Genomic DNA, 11,881 nt, shown 5'->3' with positions numbered 1-11,881 from the left:
GGGCGGTGTGGTGGTGGTATTTGTGTTCGGGAGTCGCGTGGGATGGACGCGCGGTTCGCGGCATATTTTCTTTTCTTTTCTTTTCCTCCTCGCGCCATTTTCTCTCCCTTTTTCGGTGGCGGGCACCGACCGCGGGCGGGGCCCCGCGCGCCAGAGATAGATACTCTCTTCGGTCGGTCTGGGCTGCGCCGCTGCTGCGCTTGGTCCTCGTGCACCGCCCGCGGTGGCCACCCGTGCGCTCGGTGGGGCTTCGGCGGGGTGGGGCCGCCCTAAGCATTAGCGTCTCATCAAGGACCAAGGGCAATTTGATTGAGGAAAGCTCATACATAGTAGCATCCAGTTGATGGTACGTATAAGTTGTAATAAAAATTATTTGCAACTTGGAAGTCAAAACACATATGAGATAAAATACGCGACTCAATCGGTATTATGATCTGTATTTATTTTTCTTTTTGGGTGAGAAAATCTGGAGCGGGAGGGGGTGCACGCACAGCCGTGCGATGGCTGCGTCGCACGGATGGTCGCACCAAGCGGCCGCAGGCAAGCCCCGTCCTTTTGTTTCGAACTCTGGCTATTCTTTTTGCCATTCAATACCGCAACTTCCTCCACCGCGGCCTCGACACCCCTCCTCTTTTTTGTCCGGCGGTCTCATCGGCGACAAGAGAAGTGCGGACCCGCCGTCTCGTTTTATTCTTGCTAGGTTTTGCTTCTCCGGCGACATCGACGAGGTGGTGCCGACGATGGCGTGCTGGAACAAGGTCGCTCCGGTCTTTCCCTACCTTGAGGATGTCCGATCCGACGCCGGCGAAGGACATGTGTGAGTTTGGTGTGGCGACTATGACATCTCTTTTTTGTGTTGATCTGTGACTTGGCCTGGTAGGTCCAACCCTCTGTGCCGGTGGTGAAAGATTGCAAGCATGTTCTGTGTGGGGTGATGCTTCAACGATTTTTAGATCTCGTCTCAAGGGACGGGTGACTATTGCGGTGTTCAAGACTGGTATGGCGAAGGCGTTCGCAGGTGTCGCTTTCCTTTATTCTTGATTCAATGCAATTTTCAATCTTCAGCGGGCGACGTTCAACAAGAGAAAGAAGAAGACCACTATAATTTTTAGACTGGTCATCTTACATCGAGTTGTCTATTCATTGTATTGTCCTTTGTTTTTCTTGATATTAATCAGATTTAAGATGTTTTTTGGATGTCTTTATTGAAGAAAATACTGTGCATCAAACATTCATGGATTAATCGGTAGTTCGAATTCCCTAATCCGGAAACAAACTTGTGGGGTGTTTGGGGATTTCAAAGGAACATCAGTGTAGAGTAAATTGAAAAAAAAAACACCTCAATTGTGGACCCTAAATCTAAAAACCACCATCGCCCGCACGGGCGCCGCCAGCCGGCTCTCCGGCCCCTCCTCCATGTGCCACCCTCGCCCGCAGGCGCTCTTCCGTCTGCCGCCCGATCCATGCGCCGCCGTCGGACAGGGCGCACCGCCCGTCGCTGCAGCTCCTGCCCGCCATGGACGGCGGACGCTCGGCTCACCGGCAGCCAACCAGCGCTGCCACTGAACCACCTGCAGGCTGTTCACGCGCGCCTCCTACGTGCTCGACTCGATTAGCAGCAGCCCGTGCCCCTTCTTTCCGCCATGGTCGAGCTTTCCGAGACCATCCTCTGCCTCCTTGCATTTTTTTTGCGGGTGCCTCCTTGCATTTGACCGAACACCTAGCACGCAGCGTGGCAAGAGGCGACGGCGCCGCCGGGTAGTCCGCCTCTGGGTCTTCAAGGTGCTTGCCGACGTCCACGGCCACCCCATGCTCGTCTTTCTCCCAGATCACGGACATCGCTGCACTGCCGCCGGGCCGCCGTCGTGCGCTGTCACCACCGCGCCGCCTCTGCGTCCGAACCGCCGCGCAGGCCCGAGCCCCGCCGCGCGTCTGAGCCGCTGTGCTCACGCCCTGGCCGTCGCGCTGCTCCGGGCCGCCGCCCGCGTCCGAGCGCCGGGGTCGCCGTTAGCCGTGCGCACGCAGCGCCATCCGAACTCGCCGGTGCACGGGTGCTCCCAGAGGCGGTCAGGTCGTTGAATCCATCAGCTAGTACATAGCTGGCTATCGTCCATTTGAATCAATCCAGCAGCTTGTTATACACCCGTACGTGGGTATGTATTCACGGCTCAGTGCTCATCGCCGCACGAGGGCGGCGCCGGCATAACGACCCCATCGGCGGCGGCAGCGTTGGCTGTAATGGGCCAGTGCAGGACGCTGTCGGATGGGCCCTAAGTCAACCTAGCGGATCATTCAAACGGCGTGACGAGCGCTGCCTCCAGCCGGGCCAGCTGGCACCTGACAGTGGGATCCACCTGTCAGATTTTCACTCAAACTGCTCTAATCGATGGATTAGTGTTTTCCGAAATTGTCAGTAAAATGGTGGTGGTTTCTTTTAAAAAATAAAGGTGGGTTTCTAAATTAGGGTTCCAATCGTGGTATTTTTTTTTGCAATTGTTGACGATACAAGTGGGCGACAATGGTGAAATCCTCACTGACTATGCAGCGCAAGCTTTGGAACTTTTGACGAAACCAACAGAAGCCGAGTGTTGTCAGTTGTCAGCTCATGATGTCCCTGGAGATGACGCTGCAAAAACAATTCGACTACGAGCTCTGGTTGGGAATAAAGTCATGCTCATCCTAGTTGATTCTGATAGCAATCACGACTTTGTTGATGCTAAATTGTTCAACGTGTTGCTCTCTCCCTCTCTGTCTCCCTCACTCCCTCCCTCCCTCCCTCCTGACAACATTGTGCAGAATCTGTATTGGTGGACTCGGGGCAATTCCTTTTCCACTACTATGTGTATGTTGAACTTAGGTGATGATGTTGTTCTGGGGTTTGATTGGTTAAAATTCCACAATCCTATAACAGGTGATTACAATAGCAAAACTCTACAATTCATGAGGAGGGCGTTTATGTTACTCCTTAGGGTATTCAATCACGAGATTCATTTTATTTAAAAGATATGTCTCTGGAACAACTTATCAAGTCGTGGCGGGCAATGATATTTAGGCGATGGCAGCGGTTGATCTTGCTGACGACAAGTGCCAGTCACCACAGTTATACCCTTCGAGATCCGTTTTGGAGGTGGAGATGGAGCAGGAATGGAGATTGATCTTGGAGGAATGACATGGTGATGACGGTGGCTAGGGTTGGACAGGAATTTATAAGACCTCTCACAAAGCCTCCTCCATAGATGTAAGTTGCCTCCTTTGATCCAAGGGCTCAAGGTGAGCCAAATCCTCTCCCAAACCCTTTCTTATCACCCAAGGACCGCCTGGGAATAAATGGGGATGAAATCGGCGAAGAATCATGACAAGAGAGGCAACTTTTGGTGTTGTCTTGGGGCGGTGCGAGCGCCGATACTGTTGGAGTTGTGTCGAATATTGTGTACAAGGTAGGTTACAGTTGGACTATGAGTTGTATTGTGTTTACATAGAATGTGGAGTCGTGTCCAAATAGGACACTTTATCCTAGACCTCTCATATATAGTGAGGGTAGACACACGATGTAACCTATGCCAACATAATAGCACAGGCTCGCAAGGGGGAGCCGGCGGCGTGTGCCGGCACCCGGATGATCGGTGTGCGGTATTGTGACGGTGTCACGGGGAGTAGCGCCCGTAGTCAGGCTCCAGGGATGTAGCCATATCGGTGAATCTCGTTAATAAATCTCGGTGTCGTGCTTGTGTGATTGCTTGGTTCTCGGATGATCGACAACATGCCTCGGTTTTATTCTAACAGGTACGACATCCATGCTCGTACAAACCGTCATGTTTGGCTCTGGACTTCTTCGGTAAAACAAACCCAACTTTCTCATACATACACTATTTTTGACGTTCTTCAACTCGTTATAATCGTGAGAGCGACGCCGACGCACTGGTGGTAATAGATTTCACTTTGGAGCATTTGGGGAAATTACTTTTTTGACCTTCTAAATGGCTAAGTTTGATGTCCACATTCCTCTGTATTGAACCCATCTTTGGCCTCTTTCATCGTACTTGGTCCTAGATTGCTTGAAAACGCCTATGGACACAAGAAAGCAAAAAAAAAAAAAACTCATAAACACCAAAAATAAAACACTAATTATGCAATGCTCGCATATAGAGTAAAATCTGGCAATCAAGCATAATGGACATGCATTTGCTTAAATGGGACATGATATATGAATAAAACATGCAACAAACAATCTCTAAAAAATTGTAAAATATAGAGCCATCAGACCCCAAAACAAATGAATGCTAACTGACCTGGCGGCAGAACATGTGCCGAAGCGAGATCGAGTGCACGCTGGATCACATAAGCAACTAATCAACTAATCACGTGTCTACATATACTTAGGTAGTTGTTCCCTGCTACTTTGTTTATCTCGATATGCACATATGCCACCTTGTGAAGGCGCACCTTAATCCACTTCATCAGAGGCCGGCCATCACAAGCATGAAAAAAAAATCCATCATATGATGGTTCTTTTATATTCACTAAATGTTTTTCTTTTTTGTGGGGATCACTAAATGTATTTTAACCACGATACCCTAGTAATAGAAGTTTAGCGGCCATCCGTCCACTCAAACACGCACCTACATGTAATGCAGCAGATGATGGTACATCATGGTCTTTACAACTGACGCATCAGGGGATGGGTAGAGAATAATTTAGACTAGTAACATGTATATGTTACTATCTTCATACTTCCTCCATTTCTAAATATAAGTTTTTTTTAAAGATTTTATGAAAGAAAAATGAGTGAATCTACATTTTAAAATATGTCTATATACATCGTATGTAGCTTATATTGAAATCTCTAAAAATACTTATATTTAGAAACGGAGGGAGTAGTTGTTAGGTCCTGTTCTGAACCTATCTGAGCTTCTCAAACCCACAAAATCAACTTCTGGAGCTAGCTTCGAACTCCACCTAGCGATTGGCAAACCGTCCAGCACGCATGTAGCTTCTCCCAGAGATTTGACTTAGTTGGGGAGGTGATGTCTGCTAGAACTACGTGGTATTTTCCAAAAGAGGAATGGATGATGTAGTATAGCGACGATAGGTATTTCTCTCAGTGATGAGATCAAGGTTACCGAACCAGTAGGAGAACCTTCTCACACCACGTAAACAACACCTGCACACAAATAACAAATACTCGCAACCCGGCGTGTTAAAAGGATTGTCAATCCCTTTCGGGTACGACGCCTCAAGCTAGGCAAATGACATGAGGTAAAAGTGGTAGATAAGATAAATAGATCGCGGAACAAATAAATTGCAGTGAGGTATTTTTGTATTTTTACTTTAATAGATCTGAAAATAAATGCAAAGGAAAATAGATCGCAAAGGCAAATATGATGAAAATAGACCCGGGGGTTGTAGGTTTCACTAGTGGCTTCTCTCGAGAAAAATAGCAAACGGTCGGAAAATAATTACTGTTGGGCAATTGATAGAACTTCAAATAATCATGACGATATTCACGCAATGATCATTATATAAGCATCACGTCCAAGATTAGTAGACTGACTCATGTCTGCATCTACTACTATTACTCCACATATCGACCACTATCCAGTATGCATTTAGTGTATTAAGTTCATGGAGAAACGGAGTAATGCAATAAGAATGATGACATGATCCAGACAAGATTTATTTATGTAGAAATGGACCCCATCTTGTTATCCTTAATAGAAACGATACATACGTGTCGTTTCCCTTTCTGTCGCTGGGATCAAGCACCGTAAGATCGAGTCCATCACAACACACATTTTCTCATTGCAAGATAAATAGATCAAGTTGGCCAAACAAACCCAAATGTCGCTGGGATCACTTTGAGTATATAAGAGATCAAAGAAGACTCAAATAATTTTCATGGATAAAAACATAGATCTGATCATAAACTCAAAGTTCATCAGATCCCAACAAACACATCGCAAAAAGACTTACATCATATGGATCTCCAAGAGACCATTGTATTCATAATCAAGAGAGAGAGAGGAAGCCCGTTCAGTTCGACACTCTTACTAATCGAAAAGGGCTACAATTGACCCCATACACTTGTGGGTCATCATCTCTTCATTCCAATTATTTTAGTTCACTATTGTTCCCTAATTTTGAAGCAATTCAATTCGATTGAGGTATTCAATTATGGATTTGATTTACGGCTTTGATCGACCCAATCTTTTTCCAAATCAATTAGCACCAACTGACCTACAGAAACATATTAATCCCGTGCACCCTCCCACCACCTAAAAAAGGAAACGCCACCTTGTGATACTATAGCACCAATATAATACATGCATCTATCGACGCAGAAATTTCCACACGTAAACATGGATTTACTAGTAGATAACACAGAATGACATCAAGAAAAGGCCCATCAAATCATAGAATTATAACAAAAAACACACTCCATCATCTCCCCGCCCCGGCAGACTAAATATTCCATCAATTCCAAAATATAAGTGGTATTAGTTTTTTGGAGAGTCAAATTCCTTTCACTTAATTTGACCAAGTTCAATGCCAAAAATGTCAACATCCACAATTTTAAACAAAAAAATATGAATATTCAGGATATCGCTTATTGTTAGCGTCCCGGTCAGCCTAGGATTAGAGATTAATCGGAAATCGGTTGATTAATCAATTTTGTCGATCGATTATTAATCAACCATTTTTTGCAAATCTCAGGTTCCCTACACTAAAATTTGCTATATTCAACATCAAAAAAATATTGGCCAAAGGTGTTACCTTGATTCGTAGCCTCTGAATCCTCATATAATCGCAAAGAAAATAGGGCAATAGTAGATATTACTAAACCAGGTCCGCGAAACACAAATAAACATAGTTTTTGCAAAAAGTAGTGCTAGAAATAAGCTTGATTTCTCAGTAGATTCTCGATAAAATCGCTTGTCCGAGCGATAAATCAGCCCAAACAATAGACGGTGAAGATAAGGCATAATCTTATCGGTCCCCCCAGGAGTAGCGATAAATGGGACAATAAATCGCTGAATCCGGAGATTTTTTGAACAGTGAATATTCATTTCATGGTGAATATAACCATACCAGTTTGGTATTATGGATTTTGATATATTTCTCTACAAAATTTACCAAACTTAAAAATGTTTGACTTTCAAAAATGTAATACACCTTATATTTTGAAATAGAGTGGGTATTTTTTTAGGGAATTCAACAACAACAAGGGCGCAACAAAGCGCACCAGACCCTTCTAGTTATACATTATGTCCGAAAGATTTTTGAATACCTAAGAAGATTCAATTTTCATGGGAGCAATTTCACACGGCATACTAATAGTCTATATAATTTGGGAGCAAATTCATATGTCATGCATGTCATAATGAAATATATATATTAACCAGATTTCTATATTCAAATTAATGCATAACTTTTTATTTTATAAACTAGTGGAATCTTTTGTATACCCCAAATTATACTAGTCACATCTAGATGAGCTTATCAAATATCAAATCATATGTGTGTAAGTAGAGTGTGCAATTTTCAATGTCCTTCGATAATTTCAATAACAGTGTTATTTGAAGTATAAATACAAATCATGCATATGTTGCCAATTTGTTAATAAACCCAAGTTGCAAGACACATTAGCCATACCCTAGACGTTTATATAAGCTTACCCAATAATACACTGGAAACCAATATTAATATTTTTGCTAGATTGTATGCTTTACAAATCTCCATCATGACATTTAATTATATCAATATATATGGACACACGTACATGGAATATATATTTATACACTATATAGTTAATAAAATTTTAAAAAATTAATTCAAAGAGAACTTTTTATATTATTCAATTTAAATTTAGGAGAAACAAAATTTTGTAATATACATTTGCGTATCAAACAGAGAACACTATAAGTATTATTTATCGAAATTTTTATGTTGTTGACTATGCTAGCTAAGTAATATAAGGTTACTAATTAAAGTTATAGTATTATATAACTAGCTTAAATAAGTATAAAAAAATATTATAAAGATATATATTTTACTACACCCCGGGTCCAAAATTGTGAGGCGCGATTGGCGGGCAAGTTGCTACTATTGGACGGCAACCCACACACACGCGCGCGACCACCCACCCGCCTTCAGTGGCCTTGGACTCCTTCACCGTCCTTGGGGCGATCCGAAGGAACCCGCGCCAGATCCGCGAGGTAAGAACGTCAGATCCCGAAGCAGAGATAGAAGAGAAGAGGGGAGTGGTAGAAGGAGAGGGAGAGGGAGGAACCTGGTCCGGTGATCTGGCCGGTGAACTGCTCCTCGGATCTGGGGTGAGGAGCGGAAGGAGATGGCTGACAATTCCTGCCATGAAGCGAACTGTTAGAAAAGAGAGGAGGAAAGAGGAAGATGATGGTAATGGTGAACTGCAGGAGGGAGGAGGTGGGAGTCAGCAGTTACCGATATGAGATGAGCGGCGAAGTCGGGTGTCTCCTTCGGGTTCTCTCACAGGGAGGAACCCCACCGTAAGATTCAGCGCTGTCCACTCATGATGCGTGAGATCGGCATCGACATGGTATAATTCCCATTCCCTCTCGCACCCCCTACCCCTACCCCTAAGCGGACCCATCATGGACTGTTGATTAAGTTGTTTGGGGATGAACTGTTACTTTCTGCTGAATTAGGTGATTGTGTTTCGTGGATGAACTGTTGCCTTTTGCTGAATTAGGTGATTATGTTTGTGGATGAACTATTACTTTCTGCCGAATTATGTCCGACTGTATTCTTAGTTCTGGTAAATAGGCGCTTTAGAGCATCTCCAATAGATGGTCCAAATTTTGGTGGTCCAAACCAATGATGGTCCAAATTTGAAGCCCAAAAAGTGTTTTTTACATCTCCGAAAAAGGCTCAACTTCAACAGATGGTCCAAAACGGAGATTTAAAAAAAGAGCAACTCCAACAGATAGTCCAAAACAAAGATTAAAATGACCAACTACTACTTCATCTCAACATAGTTCAAACATGAAATTCAACATAATTTCATACACAAATTTTACTACTACTTATTCAAACTACTAGATGAAACTACTCCTCGTCGTCGGAGCTGCGGAACTGCTCCCAGAACTCGTCCTTGGTAGGGTCATCGCACCCCTCGTCCTCCTCCTCGGAGTCACCCCAGTCCTCATCCGACGACTCGATAGGGATCACAGTCGACGGGCCGGCCTCGCCCTCCTTCTTCACCCCTGCGGCACGAGCCACTCCACCACCGCCTGGGACTCTGATACGTCTCCGTCGTATCTACTTTTCCAAACACTTTTGCCCTTGTTTTGGACTCTAACTTGCATGATTTAAATGGAACTAACCCAGACTGATGTTGTTTTCAGTAGAACTGCCATGGTGTTATTTTTGTGCAGAAATAAAAGTTCTCGGAATGACCTGCAAATCCACGGAGCAACTTTTCAGAATTAATAAAAAATACTGGCGAAAGAATTAGCATCAGGGGGCCCACACCCTGGTCACGAGGGTGGGGGGCGCGCCCCCTCCCCTAGGGCGCGTGCCCCTGCCTCGTGGGCCCCCCTGGATGTCTACCAACCTCAACTCCAACTCCATATATTTGCTTTCGCAGAGAAAAAAATAAGAGAAGAAGGATTCATCACGTTTTACGATACGGAGCCGCCGCCAAGCCCTAAAACCTCTCGGGAGGGCCGATCTGGAGTCTGTTCGGGGCTCCGGAGAGGGGAATCCGTCGCCGTCGTCATCATCAACCATCCTCTGTCACCAATTTCATGATGCTCATCGCCGTGCGTGAGTAATTCCATCGTAGGCTTGCTAGTCGGTGATGGGTTGGATGAGATTTACCATGTAATTAAGTTAGTTTTGTTAGGGTTTGATCCCTAGTATCCACTATGTTCTGAGATTGATGTTGCTATGACTTTGCTATGCTTAATGCTTGTCACTAGGGCCCGAGTGCCATGATTTCAGATCTGAACCTATTATGTTTTCATGAATATATGTGAGTTCTTGATCCTATCTTGCAAGTCTATAGTCACCTATTATGTGTTATGATCCGTTAACCCCGAAGTGACAATAATCGGGATACTTACCGGTGATGACCGTAGTTTGAGGAGTTCATGTATTCACTAAGTGTTTATGCTTTGGTCCGGTTCTCTATTAAAAGGATGCCTTAATATCCCTTAGTTTCCATTAGGACCCCGCTGCTACGGGAGGATAGGACAAAAGATGTCATGCAAGTTCTTTTTCATAAGCACGAATGACTATATTCGGAATACATGCCTACATTATATTGATTAACTGGAGCTAGTTCTGTGTCACCCTATGTTATAACTATTACATGAGGAATCACATCCGACATAATTATCCATCACTGATCCAATGCCTACGAGCTTTTCACATATTGTGCTTTGCTTAGTTACTTTACCGTTGCTACTGTTATGATTACTACAAAACTGATACTGTTACTTTTGCTACTATTACTGTTACTTCCATACCACTTGGCTACTAAATACCTTACTGCAGATACTAAGTTATCCATGTGTGGTTGAATTGACAACTCAACTGCTAATACTTGAGAATATTCTTTGGCTCCCCTTGTGTCGAATCAATAAATTTGGATTGAATACTCTACCCTCGAAAATTGTCGCGATCCCCTATACTTGCGGGTTATCAGACTCGACCTCTGGGAAGTTGAGGTCTGTCTTCGGCCGTCCGGCACGCCACACTGCCACGTCATAGGCACGCGCGACCTCATCGGTGGTGGGATATGTGTCAAGCCACCAACGTCCCCCGGCATCGGAGAACTCCACTCCGAAGTTCCCGGAGGGCTTCACCCTCAGGCCGAAGAAACTGGACTTGCCCTTCGGCGTCTTCTTCGGCTGGTGCTAGGGCATGAGTGATGCAGGGACGTTATTATGATGCGGTACTTGTTTCTGGTTTGCACACAAAGTAAATCTTTTTCACGACTGTGCTCTTAGTTTCTGATTTAGGGAACACCTAAATCTGAACACAAGCCAACCTAATTGCCCTCTTCGTTCTTCTAATTTGTTTATTAGGGTGTTCCTTGACCTTTTAGCTGTTATTACTTCTTGAGGTCAGCATTATGTGCAATCTGCGTACCTCGGTTTACCAAGATAATCGGCGCCACAACTATTCTGTCGGTTGCCAAGTATATGATGGCAGGCTTCCATGTTTTTAGTTTGAGGTTTGCCGCAGGGTGTTTCAGAATTCTAGCCTCTCTGCTCGAGAGGTTTGCCATCTTGCAAAAGCTGAGCTTCGCCTCCTTCAGGAGGCGCAGGAGTAGTCCCCTTTGTCTTAGTAGAAGGCTTACCAAGAACAGAGGAACGGAGGGCTGCTTATGTTACCATGACGGAGGCCTCGGAGTTGGAGGCGACCCCGCGAGCAAGGAGGAGGAGACGGATTCGGTGGCGCTTCTCCTTGCTCCCTTCTCTCTCTTTCGGCTGCGGCGACTGCTGGGGGAGGGGAGGGGGTTGGGTGGTGGGAGGAGGGGGGCGGTGTGGTGGTGGTATTTGTGTGAGGGAGTCGCGTGGGATGGACGAGCGGTTCGCGGCATATTTTCTTTTCTTTTCTTTTTCTCCTCGTGCCATTTTCTCTCTCTCTTTCGATGGAGAGCACCGACCGCGGGCAGGGCCCGCGCTCCAGAGATAGATATTCTTTCTCTTCGGTCGGCCTGGGCTGCGCTTGGCTGGTTCCTATTTGGCCGTTACAGGCGTTTTCGCTAACGGGCGCATACCCCCCTTCGTGCTGGGCTGGCCCATCTGCTCTTTTCTCTCTTCTGTTTTTCACACAAGAAAAGAGGCTACGGTGAGACTCGAACACAGGACCTGCCGCCTAAAATTAGTTCGCACTT

Source organism: Triticum aestivum, chromosome 1B, assembly GCF_018294505.1.
Source record: "Triticum aestivum cultivar Chinese Spring chromosome 1B, IWGSC CS RefSeq v2.1, whole genome shotgun sequence".
Lineage (NCBI taxonomy): Eukaryota > Viridiplantae > Streptophyta > Magnoliopsida > Poales > Poaceae > Triticum > Triticum aestivum.
This window is presented reverse-complemented; position numbering follows the sequence as displayed.